Raw genomic sequence first — 17,344 nt, forward strand, 5'->3', positions numbered from 1 at the left:
TACTTATTACCACTTCAAAATCCAGACTTTTAAGTGCACATTTCTGCAAATAGGGTTATTTTATTGTATAAAGCAGAACAAATTTCTGAGAGGGTTGCAATAAGATACAGATTTCAGAATATTTTTCCGTTGGCATCCATTACATAAATAAATTTATAGAGAAAAATTATTGGCTACTGAGAGAATTATTGTTATGCTAAAGATTTAGAAATATGGGAAGAATCACATTTTAGAAACTCAAACTAAGTGTGATACTCATAATGAAGTAGAAATCTTGGACTGCAGAATGTAAACAAAGGTTTGTTTTTAACACTAAGAACGTCACCTTTTTCCTCATTTGGTCCACAGCCCTAAAGCACTATGATGTTAGCCCCATTTGGCAGGGAGGACGTGCGGCGGTGCTAGTCCGTGCAGGCTGAGACTCCTGCGTGGGCTCGTCTCAGGCAATAGTTTGGGCTCTTAATGCCTTTGTTCTATCGCCTCTTTCTGTGACATTTGGCAAAGAAAGAGCATGTCATCCCCTGTGGGATAATAAAGACAATTCACCAGGATTACAGAGTATGAAAAGCCCACTACGTGGGCCCAGGAAGAAGAAAAGAAACTACCAGCTGGTGGCAGGAGGAAGTGCTGGGGGTGCAAGTGAGAAGTCAAGAGGGCTGGCTGCCTCCGACACAGAGGGTCCAGGGTGTGATGGGCCCTAGACGGGACGTATCATGGTTTTCATCCCCAACCAGGCCAAGGCGTTCTTGAGGGGAAGCGGGTGGGCAGTGGGGAAGCACTCTGACGAAGGCTGCTTATCACAAAACAGTGACGCTCAGGACCCAGGCCCATGGTGTTTCTTATTTCAACTAAGGTTGGGATTAGAGGGGCATTCGGAACGCTAACAGATGTGGCTATTTACCTCAATGGCCTGGGGTAAAGGTAGGTTTATAGTTGTTCATATGGAAAAGAATACAATGGTTAATAAATAATAATACAAGAATAAACTCTTGCATATTCACAACTATAAACCTACTTTTGCCCCACCATGTATTTTAATATTTTAACAATCAGCATGGCTACAGCTGTGCATATGGTTGGATATTTGCTCCACTGTTAGTATAATAGTCAGATTGATTTAACCCCTTTCTAGAATCTATACTAATAAAAGGGTAATATGCTAATTAGACCAGATAGACCGGACGTCCTCTGGATGTCCTTCTATACAAAGCCACAGCGGCTGTGAGGGCCAAAGGCGGCAGCACGGGAGAGGCGGCGGCACGGGAGAGGCGGCGGCACAGGCCGGTCCAGCACCACGGCTCCTTCCGCAGAGGCAGCCACAAAGGCAGCGGCGCAGGCCCAGCACCACACCTCCACAGAGGCTGGACGGGGTGCAACCTGCTGGGCCTCAACCTCCCACAGCCCCTCCCACAGCCAGCTAGGCCCCAACAGTGGGCAGGGGGTGGGTCCAGAGCTAAGAAGTGAGGGCCAAGGGCCGGCAGCCACAGCGGCTAACAGTGGCAGCAGCAGTGGGGTGATGGGAACAGCACCTTCCCCTGATCGGCCGGTCACCTCCCACAGAGGGAGCAGGCCTAAGCTGTCAGTAGGACATCCCCTAAGGGCTCCTGGACTGTGAGAGGGGGCAGGCTGGGCTGAGGGACCACTCCCCCGGTGCTTGTATTTTCGTGCACCAGACCTCTAGTTTTATTATAAATAGATAGATAGACAGACAGACATGGAGCAAGCAAGCTGTCTGCGAAGCTAGTAGTACAGAATAACATTTGGTTTTCTGGACCATAATTTAAGATGCTGAAATGCTGGTCTTTTGACAGAGAGAACACACATTTAGTATATGCAGGCTACCTGGGTGCTTACTGAATTATCAAACAGACTTTTACACTCAAAATAGAGGCAGAGAAAGGAAATGTTTAGAAATGAATCAGGGTACCATCCATAACAAAAGAAGAAAAATAATAGTGGGAGCAATGCCTGGTGCTTTACCATGGGAATAATGGGAAGAAATGCTGAAAATAATACTAAAAAAAACAAACATAGTAGCCTTAGTCCATCCCACATACCACCCCTGGGTAACAAAGAAAGGCATCATCATCTCTCTGCAAAGCCTTCTCTTCAAACAAACATGCTGTTAATTCTCCCATTTTAACTAAACCCCCTTTTGATCCCCTTATCTCCAACTCCATCTCTATTCCCCTTGAGAGCAAAACCCTTTGAAAGAGTCACCAATTTTCCTTTCACTTTCCATTCAGCCTGACTCAGAACCTCAAGGACCTGTGTGGTGCTTATTAGCAGGAAGTTCTCAGCTTACTTGGACTCACAGTGGAGCAACTATCTAACCAGCAGCAGCCACACTGATTGTGAAAATATGAAAATACAGGGTAGGGCAAAAGTAGGTTTACAGCTGTGAATATGCAAAACAGCTTATTCTCGTATTATTATTTATTAACCATTGTATTTTTTTACACATGAACAACTGTAAACCTATCTTTACCCCACGCCATTGAAAAAAATAACCATATTTGTTAGTGTTCTGATTGCCCTGCCAACCATGGCTTCTTCCTGAAACCCACTCCTTCCTTTCTCAAAATCCAGAAATTAGGGAGTTAATCCCAGGCACTACAGGGAGCTCCAGGGCCCTGCTGCAGCAAGCACAAGGCCAGATTCTATTCTCATTGATCATCAATAGTGTATGTGCTACTTATACCCCCAAGAGTCCTTACTCCCTGGCCTTGCCTTCTCCCCATCCCCCATGCCCTGCCTACACTCCACACAGCCTTGAGGATCTTCAAGGGGCAATACCTGGGAGGCTTCTTGGTGTCCACTCATCCCTAGGAATGCCAACCAGCCCACCATGGCCAGCCTTGTACCTTGGCTGTAGTAGGCCCAGACATGGTAAAGCATGTCCCGGTGAGCCGTGTATCCAAATCTTAGCTCCCTCTGGTCTCCAGTGCTCTAGCCTCCTGCTGCTGGTACTCATCCCGGCACAGCCTTCCGGAACACGGCCGCACAGGACTGGTGCAGCCTCCATGAGACTTTGCCTCAGAAGGGACCTGGGAGAGGCAGGAGCACAGGTGGGCAGAAGGGAATAGATAGGCTCCCTGGGGACTTAGAGGTCAAGGAGACCCAGAATACGGGCCACTGCTGATCATCACTTCCATTTAACTGAACAGGCTCATCAAAACCCACCACAAGCTTGCCCATCACAAGAATTAGCGCAATGATTTTTTATTAATAAAAATGAGAGTAATCACATAATATTTGCTCTGTCTAGTAACTGTAAACTTATTTAAGTATGAAATGATTATCATCCCCATTTTTACAGATAAGTGAAGCACCGAGAGGCTATTTAGAACTTAAATGGCAGAACTAAGATTCAAACTCAGGCTAGCACCGTGCCGACCACCCTTAACCGCTACAGCACACTGCCTCTTGTTTTGCCTGAAGGATTGTATTCCACCCAATTAAATATGACATTTCAGAAAGATTTTCTTGATTTAGTTGATAATAAAGATTTTAGCATACAAAATCTCAGTGATATAATGGCTAAAACATTCGGGAGGGCAGAACATTTTTTATGTAATTGCTTTTCAGCAGAAGCTGAGAGGATTTGGCACCGTGCTCCACATTATTGGTGTGAATTTGACACTCTAAGTCACCAATGACTATTAATTTAGTGGGGAGGTTTTTGTGTGGTTGATGCGGTCTCCTTTATCAAAGCAAAGCTCAGGACAGGGGCCTCAGTTAGCTAGTGACAGCCTCCTCAAATAAAACCAACGACGTCTAAAAATGACAAAAGATTTGGAATTTATTATAGTGATTTGATGAACAGTTTATACTCTGTGTCACATGAGGGAATGGTATTTAGCTTAGCTTTTTTAAGGATAAAAGGGGATTTCTTTTAGATTGCTATATACACACTTTTCCATTAATTTCTTTTACCATGCTGACTGCTAAATAGTTTGACTATCGCCTCACCTTTCACCAGCATTTGACACTTCCCTCCTCCCAAGGACATGTTTTCAATCAACTTCAATGCAACGCATTCTCATTTTCCTCCTAGTTCACCATGGACACGTCTCCATTTCCCTCGCTGGTTATTCCTCATCTTCCTGATCTCCAAACCTCAGTGTGGCCTAGATTCAGTCCTGGGACCTCTTCTCTTCCGTATCTTCGTTCTCTCCCTTGGTTAACTTACCCAGTACCATCCATACACTGGACACTCAAATGATTATCTGGTCTTACCTCTTTCCTGGATGCCAGACTATACTATGTGCAAATAGTAACCAGACAGTTCCAATGGGGTGTCTAAGAGGCATCCTAAATCTAATCCGTCTAAAACTTGGCCCTTGGCATTCTTCCCCAACTCCCACAACTTCCCCAACTTCCCCAATTCTTTCCCCATCCTGTTCCATGGCAGCTCTGTCCATCTAGTTATTCCAGCTCCAAACCTCAGTCATTCTTGAGTCATCTCTTTTATATCCTATATCCAATCTATCAGCGAATACCTGCATATTTATTTTCAAAATAGATCCAGAACTAGACTGCTTTCAGGTAGACCCTGTTCTATCACCTGGACCACACCATCATCGTTTTCACCTGTTCTATCCTCTGGACCACTCCATCATCATTTTCACCTGCTCTATTACCTGGACCATGCCATCATCGTTTTCACCTGTTCTATCCTCTGGACCACTCCATCATTGTTTTCACCTGTTTATCACCCTGGACCACTCCGTCATCGTTTTCACCTGTTTATCACCCTGGACCACTCCATCATCATTTTCACCTGTTCTATCCTCTGGACCACTCCATCATTGTTTTCACCTGTTTATCACCCTGGACCACGCCATCATCGTTTTCACCTGTTTATCACCCTGGACCACGCCATCATCATTTTCACCTGTTCTATCCCCTGGACCACACCATCATCATTTTCACCTGCTCTAGCACCTGGACCACTCCATCATCATTTTCACCTGCTCTATTACCTGGACCAGGCCATCATCATTTTCACCTGCTCTATTACCTGGACCACGCCATCATTGTTTTCACCTGGATTGTTTGTAGTATCTCCTTAACAGTCTACCTCACTCCACCCTTACTCTCCTACTCTTCATGACTGCTTTTTAAGGGTGTAAGGCAGATCATGTGACTCTGCAATTAAAAATCCTCCACTGACTTCCATTTAACTCCGAGGACAAGTCTTAGCCATTGAAGTGATCATCTAGACCCTTCACGAACTGACGATACATTTCCTCTCTGACTCATCTCCGTCCTTCACTTGGCTTCAGCCACACTGGCAGCCTTTCCACTCCTTGCACATGCAGACACACTCCTATCTCAGGATCTTCACCTCAGCTGTTCTATCTGCCCAGAAAGTTCTTCCCATAGAGGTCTACTTAGTCTTTCCCTCTCTTTCTCCATATCTTTTTTTCAAATGTCACTGCATTAGCTTCCTATTGCCTCTGTAACAAATTAGCAGAAATCTAGTGACTTAAAACAGAATATGTTTATTATCTACTAGAGGCCCGGTGCATGAAATTCATGCACGGGGGGGGGGTGAGGGGGGGTTCCCCTCAGCCCAGCCTGCACCCTCTCCAATCCAGGACCACTGGCTCCCTGGCTCCTAACTGCTTACCTACCTGCCTGCCTGATCGCACCTAACTGCCCCCCCCCACTGGCCTGGTCACCCCCAATTGCTGCCCCTGCAGGCATAGTTGCCCCCAACTGCGGCCCCCCCCCCAAGGCCTGTTCGCCCCTAGTGCCGCCCCACCGGCCCGGTTGCTCCTTACTGTACCCCCTGCCAGCGTGATCGCCCCCAACTGCCCCCCCACCAACCTGGTTGCCCCTCACTGCTCCCCTCTGCCAGTCTGGTCACCCCCAACTACCCCCCCCTGCGGGCCTGGTAGCCCCATGCAGCCTGCTGCTCAGTTGTTTGGTCGCCACTCACTAAACCCCTGCCGACCTGGTCGCCTCACACAGTGTGTTCGGTTGTCTGTTCGGTTGTTTTGGATGCGGTGGTCGCTTAGCCTTTTATATATATAGATAGTGCTGGAGGTCAGAGTTGTAAAGTTAAGGAATTAGCAGGGCTGCATACTCTGGGAGGCCATTCCTTGCCTTTTCCAGATCCCAGAGGCATCTGCACTCCTTGGCTCCTGGCCCTTCAAAGCTAACAGCACAGCTGGTCCCTTTCTCTGGCCTCTGCTTCCACCATCACATTATGTTGTCCGACTCTGATCCCCTGCCACTCTCTTATAAAGACCCTTCCCTGTACTAGTAATTGCATGAGGCCTGCCCACATCATCCAGGATGATCTCAACCATCTCAGGATCCCTAACTTCATCCCCTCAGCAAAGGCCTTTTACCCTGTCCTGTGAGATATTACAGGCTCTGGGCATGAGGACAAGGGCATCTTTGGGTGCCACTATTCAGCTACCACAGGGAATTTCGTCGTAGACCTTTTCCAACTGAAATATTTAAGTTTACAAATCTCTTTCTCTACCATAAAGCCTTAGCTTCCTTTTCGGCTTAATTTTTCCATCATACTTGCCACCACCTGACACACTATATTCTAAAATGAAGGGTGTGGGGGAGGTGGGAGAGGTTATAGGGGATAAATGGTGATGGAAGGAGAAGGGGTGGTGAACACACAATACAATATATAGATGATGGATTGTAGAATTGTACCCTTGAAACCTATAAACTTTTATTAACCACTGTCACCCCAATAAATTTAATTAAAAACATTTTTAAAACTAATGGTAATGAAGAAATTTAAAAAGTGATAAGAGAAGAAATTATACTAGCTGTCTTAAAAATCTTGTTATATATAAATTGCATTTATTTTGTTATTTATTTTTGAATGAAGAACTGTTATAAAATGTTTGTATGCCTAGGCAATAATGATAATGGCGACTTACAGTTAGTTGGGAATAAACTTGAATAACCTTTTCCAGTAATGGTGCTGCATTACAGAGAGTCCATCCATGCTCTATTGTGTTCAATAAAGTATATTTGTGATACAACTTATTGGAGTAAAGGTTATACTTTCTACCTTTACAATTTCATTGGTAAAATTCCTTGTGTGTGCAGTTGCCACCTGCATATTAGTACCCTGCTGAAACTTATCGAGATGAATATTTCATGCAGGGTGCAATATTTATAATTACACAATTATGAGTAGCACCATAATACATTATAATTTACCCATTAAAGTATGGCAAAGAACATGAAAAATCAACCAATAACATGTGTCTATCTAAAACCCATCATCTGGAGGGTAGGAGGGTTTTGTATCTTCTGTTTACTGCTACATCCTCGCTGCCTAGAAGGGCACCTAGAAAGTACAAGGCACTCAATAAATCACAGGGGTGGGATGAGGCTCAGCTGGAATCTGAGCCAGTATCGAGCTCTGCCTTGTTGGCACACGGAAGCCTGCACTGTCAGCTTCTTTGCAGTTGGGTGGGACCCTGTGACTGGTTCTGACCATTGAAACATGACCATAGTGATGTATGTCGTGTCCGGTCTGAGGCAGTGAAAAACCATGCACTCTTCTCTAGGCCCCGTCCGCCCGAGGCCACCAGGGCCCAGCTGTGTCAGGTGGCACAGCTACAGATGGCAGCCTGGCAGCCTGCGTTTCTGAGCAACACAGAGCCCTCCCTTCCTCCCCGCCACCCAGAGAAGCCCATTCATTGGGATCAAGAAATCAACTTCTGTTGTTGTATTAAGACAATAAAACATTGGATTGTTTGCTATCAGAACATAACCTAATCCATTCCAATTAATAATTTGTTATCAGAAGTTGAGTGCCCTCGTAAAAAAATATATATATATGTGGAGCTTACTTCACTGTTAGATGGTCATCATTGGCAAAGGAGCTGGTGCCTGAGGTTACCAAGGCTGTAATCCCTGTGTCATAGTGACCAAATAGTTAGCAGGACTGTCACTCAGGTAACTTGGGAAACAGATCGTGACTTGAGTGAACCTGCAGCTCCAGGGAAACACATTAGAATATTTGTTTAGTGATATTAGTCGCGTTCAGATATGGATCATAAGAACGACATAGCCCAGAACAGAATTGCCCAATTTGAAAGCAAATGGAGAGATTTAGGAACTGGGGCTTTGCATGGTTAAAAAGCAACTGCTTCTAGACTCTAAATAGTGTAATATTAGAGTCAGAAAGCAATTTTAAGGGAGATGCGAATAAATTCTTTCAACAGATTATATTACCTAAGGGCAAGGATCCGATTAAGGTTATATTGCTCAGTAAATCTTTTCAACTCTACGAAATTACTCATGTCAAATATAAGGGTAAAACTTGCCCACAGAAGTGGGCTAGAGAACAAGAACTATGGGAGTGAAAACACAAAGAAACACTAGACATGAGGAATCTGTCCCAGAGGAACTGTGAGGGTCTCTCTCTTCTCCTCCTTAAAGGGTTTGGCCCAGAAGCCATTAGGTGGGCAGAGGAAGGTGGACTCCCTCACCTGGAGCAGGGGTGGGGCAGCCACCAGAGCCTGAGCTGAGTAAGGATGGCATCTGCATAGGACAGCTGCCCAGGTCTGAGCCCGAGTGGGCAAGAAGGGTGTCCACCTAGAGGAGGCAGTGTGAGGGTCAGGGCCTCAAAAGGGCGAGGAGGGCACCCATGTGGAGGGGAGCTTCCTGGCAAGGGGTGGCAGAGCCTGAGGGGCTGAAGACTGGTGGGGATCAGAGGACACCAAGCAGCATGGGCAGTCAGGCCCCCTGTGGATTGGGGGGCTCTGTGCAGGGAGGCGACTGCTGAAACAATCAGGCAGGCTTCCTATTGGCAGAGAAGGGCACTGTGAATAAGGAAGGGAGAAAAATGAAAGGAGCCCTGTGATGCATCAGTGTGAACTTGCAGAGATTTTCTTTATATTTTTACTAGAGGCCCAGTGCACGAAATTCATGCACGGGGGTCCCTCAGCCCAACCTGTACCCTCTACAATCCAGGAGCTCTCAGAGGATATCCTACTGATGGCTTAGGCCCATGCCCCATGGCTCTCTGCTTTCTGCGGGGCCTGGAGGTTTCCCTGCAGCCATGGAGATGAAGCCCCCATGCCCTGCTGTCACTCTCTGCCTGCTGCCGCCAAGTGCCATGTGAAGGAAGCCCCAGTGCCCTGCAGTGTGCTCTGTCTGCTGGGCCTGGGGGCTTCCCAGACACGGACACACTAAGGAAGCCCCCATGCCCTGTTGTCCAGGCTCTATCTGCAGGGCCTGGGGGTGTTCCCACCACCACTGCCCACTAAGGAAGCCCCCAAGCCCTGCTGTCTGGGCTCTGTCTGCCATGTCTGGGGACTTCCCTGCGACTGCCCCACTAAGGAAGCCGCCAGGCCCGGCTTTGCAGGGCCTGGCGGCTTCCCAGCTGCCAAGATCAGGAAGCTGCCATGCCCTGCTCTGCTGGCACTGGAGTCTTCCCGATCGCCTCGGCAACCATCGGGAAGATGCCATGCCCTGCTCTTCCGCCGGCTCCGTGTGCACAGGGCCTGGCGTCTTCCCGATTGCCGCTGCGACAGGCCCTGCTCCTCCACCAGCTCCGTGTGTGCAGGGCCTGGCGTCTTCCCAATTACCTCGGCGACCATCGGGAAGACGCCATGCCCTGATCCTCTGCCAGCTCCGGCTCCGTGTGTGCAGGGCCTGGCGTCTTCCCGATCACCGAGGTGACCATCGGGAAGACGCCATGCCCTGCTCTTCCGCCGGCTCCGTGTGTGCAGGGCCTGGCGGCTTCCCACTGCCGCAGCACTAAGGAAGCAACCATGCCCTGCTCTCAGTGCTCTGTTTGCTGGTGGGACAGGCCAGACACTCCAGCAGTGGGGCTGAGGGGACTGGGCGCTGCCATCTTGTGGGTATGGGGGCCGCCATTTTGTCTTGGAGTGAAGCCTAATTTGCATATTACTCTATTATTAGATAGGATATGTATTTTATATATTTTTATACGGTGAGTCTTCACTTAACTTTGTCAATAGGTTCTGCAAATTTAAGCAAAATGATATATAAGAAAACCAATTTTACCACAGACGAATTGATATAAATAAGAGTTAATTTCCTCATCTCATCAACTTTATAATGAAATGATGTTGAACAAAATGATGTTAGTCAATAATATTGTATATAGGTGCCAGCTGGGTACTGGAAATATCAGGGGGAACACTTTGTAAAGTATATGATTACCTATGCACCTGCTGTATACCTGAAACTAATACCAAATAATACTGAATGTAAACTATAATTGAAATTTTGTAATTAAAATTTTCAAAATAGATATAAATGTATATCTGTAAATACATTATATTCATACACAACAGATTCTCTGCCTCTGTCCTCTGAGAGAGCCTTGGAGAAGTAACACCGGCATACCTATGGGCTTACCAATCCTAGATCATGGCTTTAAGATACCTAATCTCTACCCAAGGAATTGGCTCCCTGGAGAAATGGCCGCTTCCAGAGCTGGGGCAGGAAAGTGTACAGTGATCTCAGAGTATCTTGTTCTAGAAAACAAAGAATAGCTCCAAGAATGATGGAAGTGTGTCACAGGTCACATGCCCACCTGAAGAGGCACACACTGGTCACACTAGGACAATGATTATCCAAATAAATAATGATGGCAATGGATTACAATCCATTAAGTAAAATGGAAAATGTATGTATTCATAAAAGTTAATGAATAAATTGAAAGTTAGCGGACACATGGAGTATTACATAGTTCCAAAGTTCCTTCCCACAAGAGTTATTAGTTGCAAACAGAAAAAGAGTAACTTTATAGAACAGACTTCATAATCTCATTCGAGTGATCAAAGTGAAAAAATGAAACTAATAGCATGCAGTAAGAACACAGCATTGTCTCCGATATTCCTGACAAAATGTAACACAAATCTGGTCACAAGGAAACATGAACCAGATGCAAATGGAGGGGCACAGTACGAAGTAATTGGTCTGAAAGCTTGGAAAGTGTCAGGTAATGAAAGTCAAGGAAAGGCTGAGGAACTGGGCCACTGTGAGGGACACTAAGGACATATGGCAGTGAAAAGCAGCTCATGGTTATGAACTGGATTCTTTTGCTATGAAGGACATTTTTGAAATATCAGGCAAATTTGAGTGTGTCTGAGGTTAACTGAGGGTAACAGGTTGGTTTCCTGATTTTGATGGTTACATTTGGGTCGGGTAAGAAATGCCCTTAGTAGAACATGCACAGACTAGGGAGTGATGGCGCATCCGACCAGCAGCTTGCTCTCAAATGGCTCAGGGCTAAGACAGGTGCTTGTGTCCTTCTGGAAGCTTCTCTGTGCGTTCGATATTATTTGAAAAAGTGATTTGGGTGTGGCTTCTGACAGGTGAAGATAACTGGAATAGAATGGGAAGGAACTTTCTGTGTTGTTGTTTTTTTAAATATATTTTATTGATTTTTTTTTTTACAGAAAGGAAGGGAAAGGGATAGAGAGTTAGAAACATTGATGAGAGAGAAACATCGATCAGCCCTTGACCGGAATCGAACCTGGACCCTTCAGTCTGCAGGCCGACGCTCTATCCACTGAGCCAAACCGGCTAGGGTGCTTTCTGTGTTTTTGAAAGATTGTGAGACCCTGTGGGCTGCCAACCTTTTTCAGCCAGAGCAGGGGCTGTGAAATCTGCACATCCTTGTAGAGGGCCTATTTCCCAAGGCCAACTTCAGCTGCAGCTGGAGAAGCAAATGAGAAATGGAAAGTCTTCTAAAGACACCAAGAGGCAAAGGACAAGCAGCTCTCGGGGTAGAGTGACTGCCAAGGAGACTGAGGAGCTCCTGTGGACCAGAGACTCACTCCCTTCCCTGGATGTTGTGTCCTGGGCCCAGGGCAGGGCAGATAACTTGCCATTTTCACTCACAGTCTCCAGACGAAGAGAAACCATCCTCGATCTGAAGTAGAGACTATGACGCTGAGCTTTGAGCTCAGTGCCACGACAAGGGGACTTTCAGTTGCTCTCCTGGGAAGGTTGTTGGAAGAGAGTGTCGTGAATATTTGGTGGTTAGAAGAGGAACTGTGGTAGCGATTCTTAGCACTTACCAAAATCTGGTTCTTCTCCTCTTCTGGGCATAGGGAGCCCTGCAATTATTAGCCCAAATGACTTGTGACTATTTCAGTCCAAGGACATGCATCGCTTCTGTTAAGGGGCAGAGAAGCGTCCCAGTCTGCGCCCTGTCTCTCCTGCTGTGGTGGGCGCAGGAGCCGCGTGCTGCAGGCGCTGCAGCTGTGAGATGCAGTCTCCGTCAGCTGGGTGTTCAGTATCATGCTAGGGTCAGACACCTGATGGAACCTAGACATAAAGTGAGAGAGCAAAACAGTTCTTAAAAATTAAACCACCAAGTTTGAAGGTCGTTAATTACTACAGTGTAATGTGGCCTATATAGATGCATACTGCAAAGAAAGGAACCTGGGTAGAGGGAAGGGAAAGATGTAGTCATCTGACTGAGGATAGAAGGAGAGGTAAGAACGTCTTTGTGTGCTACTACCAGCCAAAGAGATATCCTTGACAGGATCCTGGCTCAGCCGACAAAGATAATATCTATATATATAAAAGCCTATGCAACCGTCTGACCATCTGACCGGTAGCTATGATGCGCAATGACCACCAGGGGGCAGACACTCAATGCAGGAGCTGCCAAGCTGCGGTGACTTGGCAGCTTTGGTTCTCGGGTGATGCACCCAGACCCAGAGAGGAGGGAGCCTGATTCTGGGGGGTGTCACCCAAGAACTGCCCTCTCGCAATCCAGGACCCCTTCAGGGGATGTCGGAGAGCCGGTTTTGGCCTGATCCCCGCGGGCCAGGCCTAGGAACTGGGCCTATAGTGATACCATAATTGTAACTGGTTACCTACATACCAGGAATACTTAATGATGGCCAACACCCCACTACTGAGGGCACAACATGGTTGCCAAATTGTAGATCATTTGTGGTAGAAATTCCCCAAATACAGATTTTGGTCAAATGCCCGATGGTCAGGTGCTAAAATCAATACTCAGCTAAAGCCAAGCCAAAGCTGAAAAGGGCCATCCGAGAAGGAAGGTGTGGGTTCAGAACATAGTCTTTTATTTGTGTGTACACAAAATTCATTATTTATATTATATCAAAAACATTGTTGCTACGATTACAGCTTTATCACTATGCTATGAGAAGTGAAATGTCAAGCTTATCGTGTGAGTGTCGGAGTGGTGCTGGCCGAGCAGGGCCGGCTCCAGGCCCCTACAGAGTGCACGTGCTGAGGTTAGGAAGTTAGCAAAAGAACAAATTGGGGGGCATTTAATTTTTCTGTGTTTTTCTCTTGCATGCTACTCTCGGGTTTCTTATTATATCTAGTTTTTGTATGTGATTTTAGAGTTTTCTCATGAAACGTGTAGGTCATAAAGTTGACACCCTTACTTCATTCTTACAAGACAACCATTCCCCAAAGAAATTTTTCTTGAGAGAATCATGGCTTAAATAATATCACAAAATTAAAATTTCTATATAGCTCTTAAAGCTTATTTTGTTTAACATACATCTTAGGTTGCTTGGTCTAGATCTTTAAACAAAGGTTACTCACTGTCTTCCCACTCTGCTATTTACTGACTGTTCAGTAAAACTATGGCATAATCATATTTTTATTATTCTGCTTTGTATTATTTAAGTTCTTGTAAATATTCATTTGCTGAGAAAAATAACTGAATTTATCCAACTAAGGCAGCTTTCCTTAATTTTTGTATTAACTGCTAACCTATATCCTTATTTATCCATTTAAAGATTCTGAAAGGTTTTTAAATAAAAATAACAGCTTTCATAGTAATTACTGCTTCATTTTATAATTGCAGTAATTATAATTGCATAAATTATTATGCCTTCATTATTTTAATGGAATGTGAATGATCATAAAGAGATTTCATTCTAAATAATATTTAGAATGCACAGTCAACAAATCTGAATAACATATCATGTTTGTATAACTTATGTTGCTAAATTGGTTATACACAACAGTACTACAGGATGATGTTATTGACCGTGGGCAAGTTCAGGATGCCCAAAGTTGTGTTTAAACATGTACCTAGGTTGTTCTGATATCCAAAAATGAAGATGATAAAGTCATGGTTGAAGAGCATATTTCTGGCCAATTCCTAAGGAGAAGCCAGACTTTGCTGTATTGCTAGTGTGTGCAAAAAACACCTCGAAGACAGTCTCTGATGGCTGGAGTTATAGGCGGGGAATGCTGGCGACCAGTGCACACCAGGCATAAGCTAACAAGCAAAGCATCCTGCTCGTGAAGTCAGCTCTTGCGTATGGCATTGAGCTGGGTAAGCAAAGTCCTCCAGGGGCAACTGGGAGAGCACAGTTCTTAGACACGAAGAGGAGCGGAGAAACACACCTCCCAGCTTTGGTAAAGAAGACTTACCTTAACTAAACAGAAAGCTCACCTCAACTGTTGACCCAAAGGCAGAGCAAAAAGGAACGGGAAAGAGATGAGGAGGCAAAGGTCTGGACCGTCTTCCCACTCTGCTATTTACTGACTGTTCGGCTTTGATCAAGGGGCCTGAACCTGCGTTTTTCCACCTATGAGATGTAGGTAAGAGTACCTACATTATCAAGTTGATAACCTACAGGAAAGTTGAAAGTTTTGTAAATTCTAAAGCTCTGCATAAAAATTTTAAAAAATAGGTGTTACACATCCACGTAAGCTCTTCGTTAATGAATCTTATTCTGTTCTGCTGAGGCCCTCACCCCTCTGATTTGCTTGATACTATTTTGATCATGTTTACCTGCTACATTATAAAAGGCAATATTAGTAAATACCCAAATTCCCTTTGCAGGTAAGGAAACTGAGGCACAGAACTAAGATTACATAGCCAAAAAGAGTCATAACACACATAGTTCACTGACAAGATCAAGTTTGAGAGCCCAAAAGGCTGGATCTAGGCCTTGGTGCATGCTTACTTTGCTAAGCAAAAGTCTCTGGAGCAAAAACATCAGTCTTTCCTGATAATCCCCTGAACTCTATGTCGAGTCTTTTTATTCTATTAAGATATGTTTCCATAATTTAAAAAAAAAAGTTTGGTGAAATATTTAAAATGAAGGCTTGCTGCCTAAAATATGTTTTACTTAAGGTGTTTGAATATTCATTGCAAAAAAACACAACTATCCCTAACACCAAAGCAGATGATCCAAATGTGCCAAAACTCAGTCTTGAAATCCCCAAATAAAACCAGCCGTGCTGGGTTCAGCCAAAACCAGAGTGAGCTGACTGACCTGAGACAGCGAAGGAGGCCTATTGGAATCAGTCAGATCCACACAATATGAGCGACAACACTCTATGACACGGACTTATGCGTTGGACAACCAGGATAATGACTATGTTCAAGAATTCACACCATCATGCGTGTGGGAGGGGCCATCCCAAGCAGGGCCAGTGGGGAGGGACACGTCTAAGACTCGGTTCTTTTTTATACAGTCTCAGGTGATTCTTCTGCACACCAGTTGGACCTGACAATTTATTTGAGGGAATGGCCACGTGCGCTGTAGTTTAAGGTCAGGTCTCACTTGGACTTGTTCCTAGGAGTGACTGCATGTGCTTTCCTTTCCCTCCCACTCCACTGCCGCAACTGAAGCAGACAGGTTGGCCTCTCAGATGGGAACACGCGTGTAATTGGCCTAAAGAGGGGAACCCCTAAGCCTTGGCTCAGACATATCCCAACTGCTGTAGGTCCCTAAGCAAGAAACGGACAAGAAGAATGGTATCAAAGGAGCCAGAGAAACGGAGGCAGAAGGAATATGGTGGCAGCACTAGAGATTGTTCATGCTTGTCGATAAAAGCAGCTAATTCAGTGCCTGCGCCCTGAACACAGAGTCTGCCAAATTCTGAGACTCATTGCAGGAAGTCATTTGGATAACATGCTTAAACCATGTTGTACAATCCAGTTTCCATTAGTAAAAATGATAATAATATAGAGAGACTTGCTTTTTATTTCTTCCTTCTCCATCCTGCACTACTACAAGGCAGCAAGCTCGTTGAGAGTATCTGCACCGCAGAAGCAAGCAATGAAAATAAACTTTACAAATATAAATGAGAAGAGCATTCTACCTAAAAAAATTAAAACACAAAATAAATTGAAGGACTCTGAGAAGTGGGAAGCCAATTGTTGCATAAGCCATGCCCTGTAATCCCACTTATACCAGTAAGGAACCAATCTTTTCATTTCCATCCATGTCACTATTTTGTCTCTCTCGGTGGGCTTACAATTCTAGAGAGGCGGCTCGGGGTGCCATTTATTAGAGCCCTTCAAACCCCAGATGCCAGAAGCCAATTCCAGCATGTCATAATTATAAGAGTTTTATCAAAAGGTTGATGAAACTTGGGGGCTCAACAAGGGCTGAGTCACATATGTAATTACCTGTTGGAGTGGCTAAAGGGCACTTCCCCCAAACCTGAATAGGATGATGGTTTGCTGCCAGACAGCTCAGGGCATCTTAACCTACATGTTATTGCCTCCTGTTGGCCAAACACCTGAACAGCTGTAGGCTATTCCCCAATCTGACAATGCTTCTGTAAACCCTACCCTTTGAAGTTTATGTCTCCACCTTGCCTTAGGACAAATTGTGTTAATAAAAAGCAAGGGTCCTGAGACAAAAAAAAAAAGAAAAAAAAAAGATCTTTAGCTCCTTTAGCTGAAGCTCCTCTGACCCCCAATGCCTTTCAAATTTATCTTTTGTCTTTGGACTCTTACTTAATCTACACACAGCCTTTCTCCAAATTGTTGAGCTCTTCTTAATGCTGGGACAAAAACCCCATCACCCAGACTTGTGTCCAGGATTCACTGCTCAACAGATGTATGTTGCATCTGTGATTCAATCCATCCAAGTATCAGTTTTCTCATCCATAAAATGGGATAATAGTAAAAACTACTTAAGGATTGTTTGGCAGGATGACATGGTATAACCCAGGAAAAGTGTTCAGCAGAGTTGCACATTTTAGGTGCTCAAGAAACATTGCCTATTGCATATATGATTTAATATTTAAACTCATTTTTGTACTTATTATAATTTTGATCTTTTCTGCAGAAACATATTGCTCTGTTTCTTTTGAAACTCAGTGTTGATATCAACTAGTGCCCAAACCCAGCTCCACCTAATCCACGTAGAAAGGGATTTGCCATATTAGCTGAGTCGATGAAGATGGGATTGGGCATTAACTGATGTCAGTGGAGATGGGACTGGGGTGTTCCCGATGTCAGTAGAGATTAGTTTGGGCATTAACTAAGAGCAGTGCTGAAAGAACTAGTTTAAAAGGAAAACACAGCACTAAAATTCTGGGGCAAAGATCGAAACTGGACAAT

This window comes from Eptesicus fuscus, chromosome 13 (genome assembly GCF_027574615.1).
Source record: "Eptesicus fuscus isolate TK198812 chromosome 13, DD_ASM_mEF_20220401, whole genome shotgun sequence".
Lineage (NCBI taxonomy): Eukaryota > Metazoa > Chordata > Mammalia > Chiroptera > Vespertilionidae > Eptesicus > Eptesicus fuscus.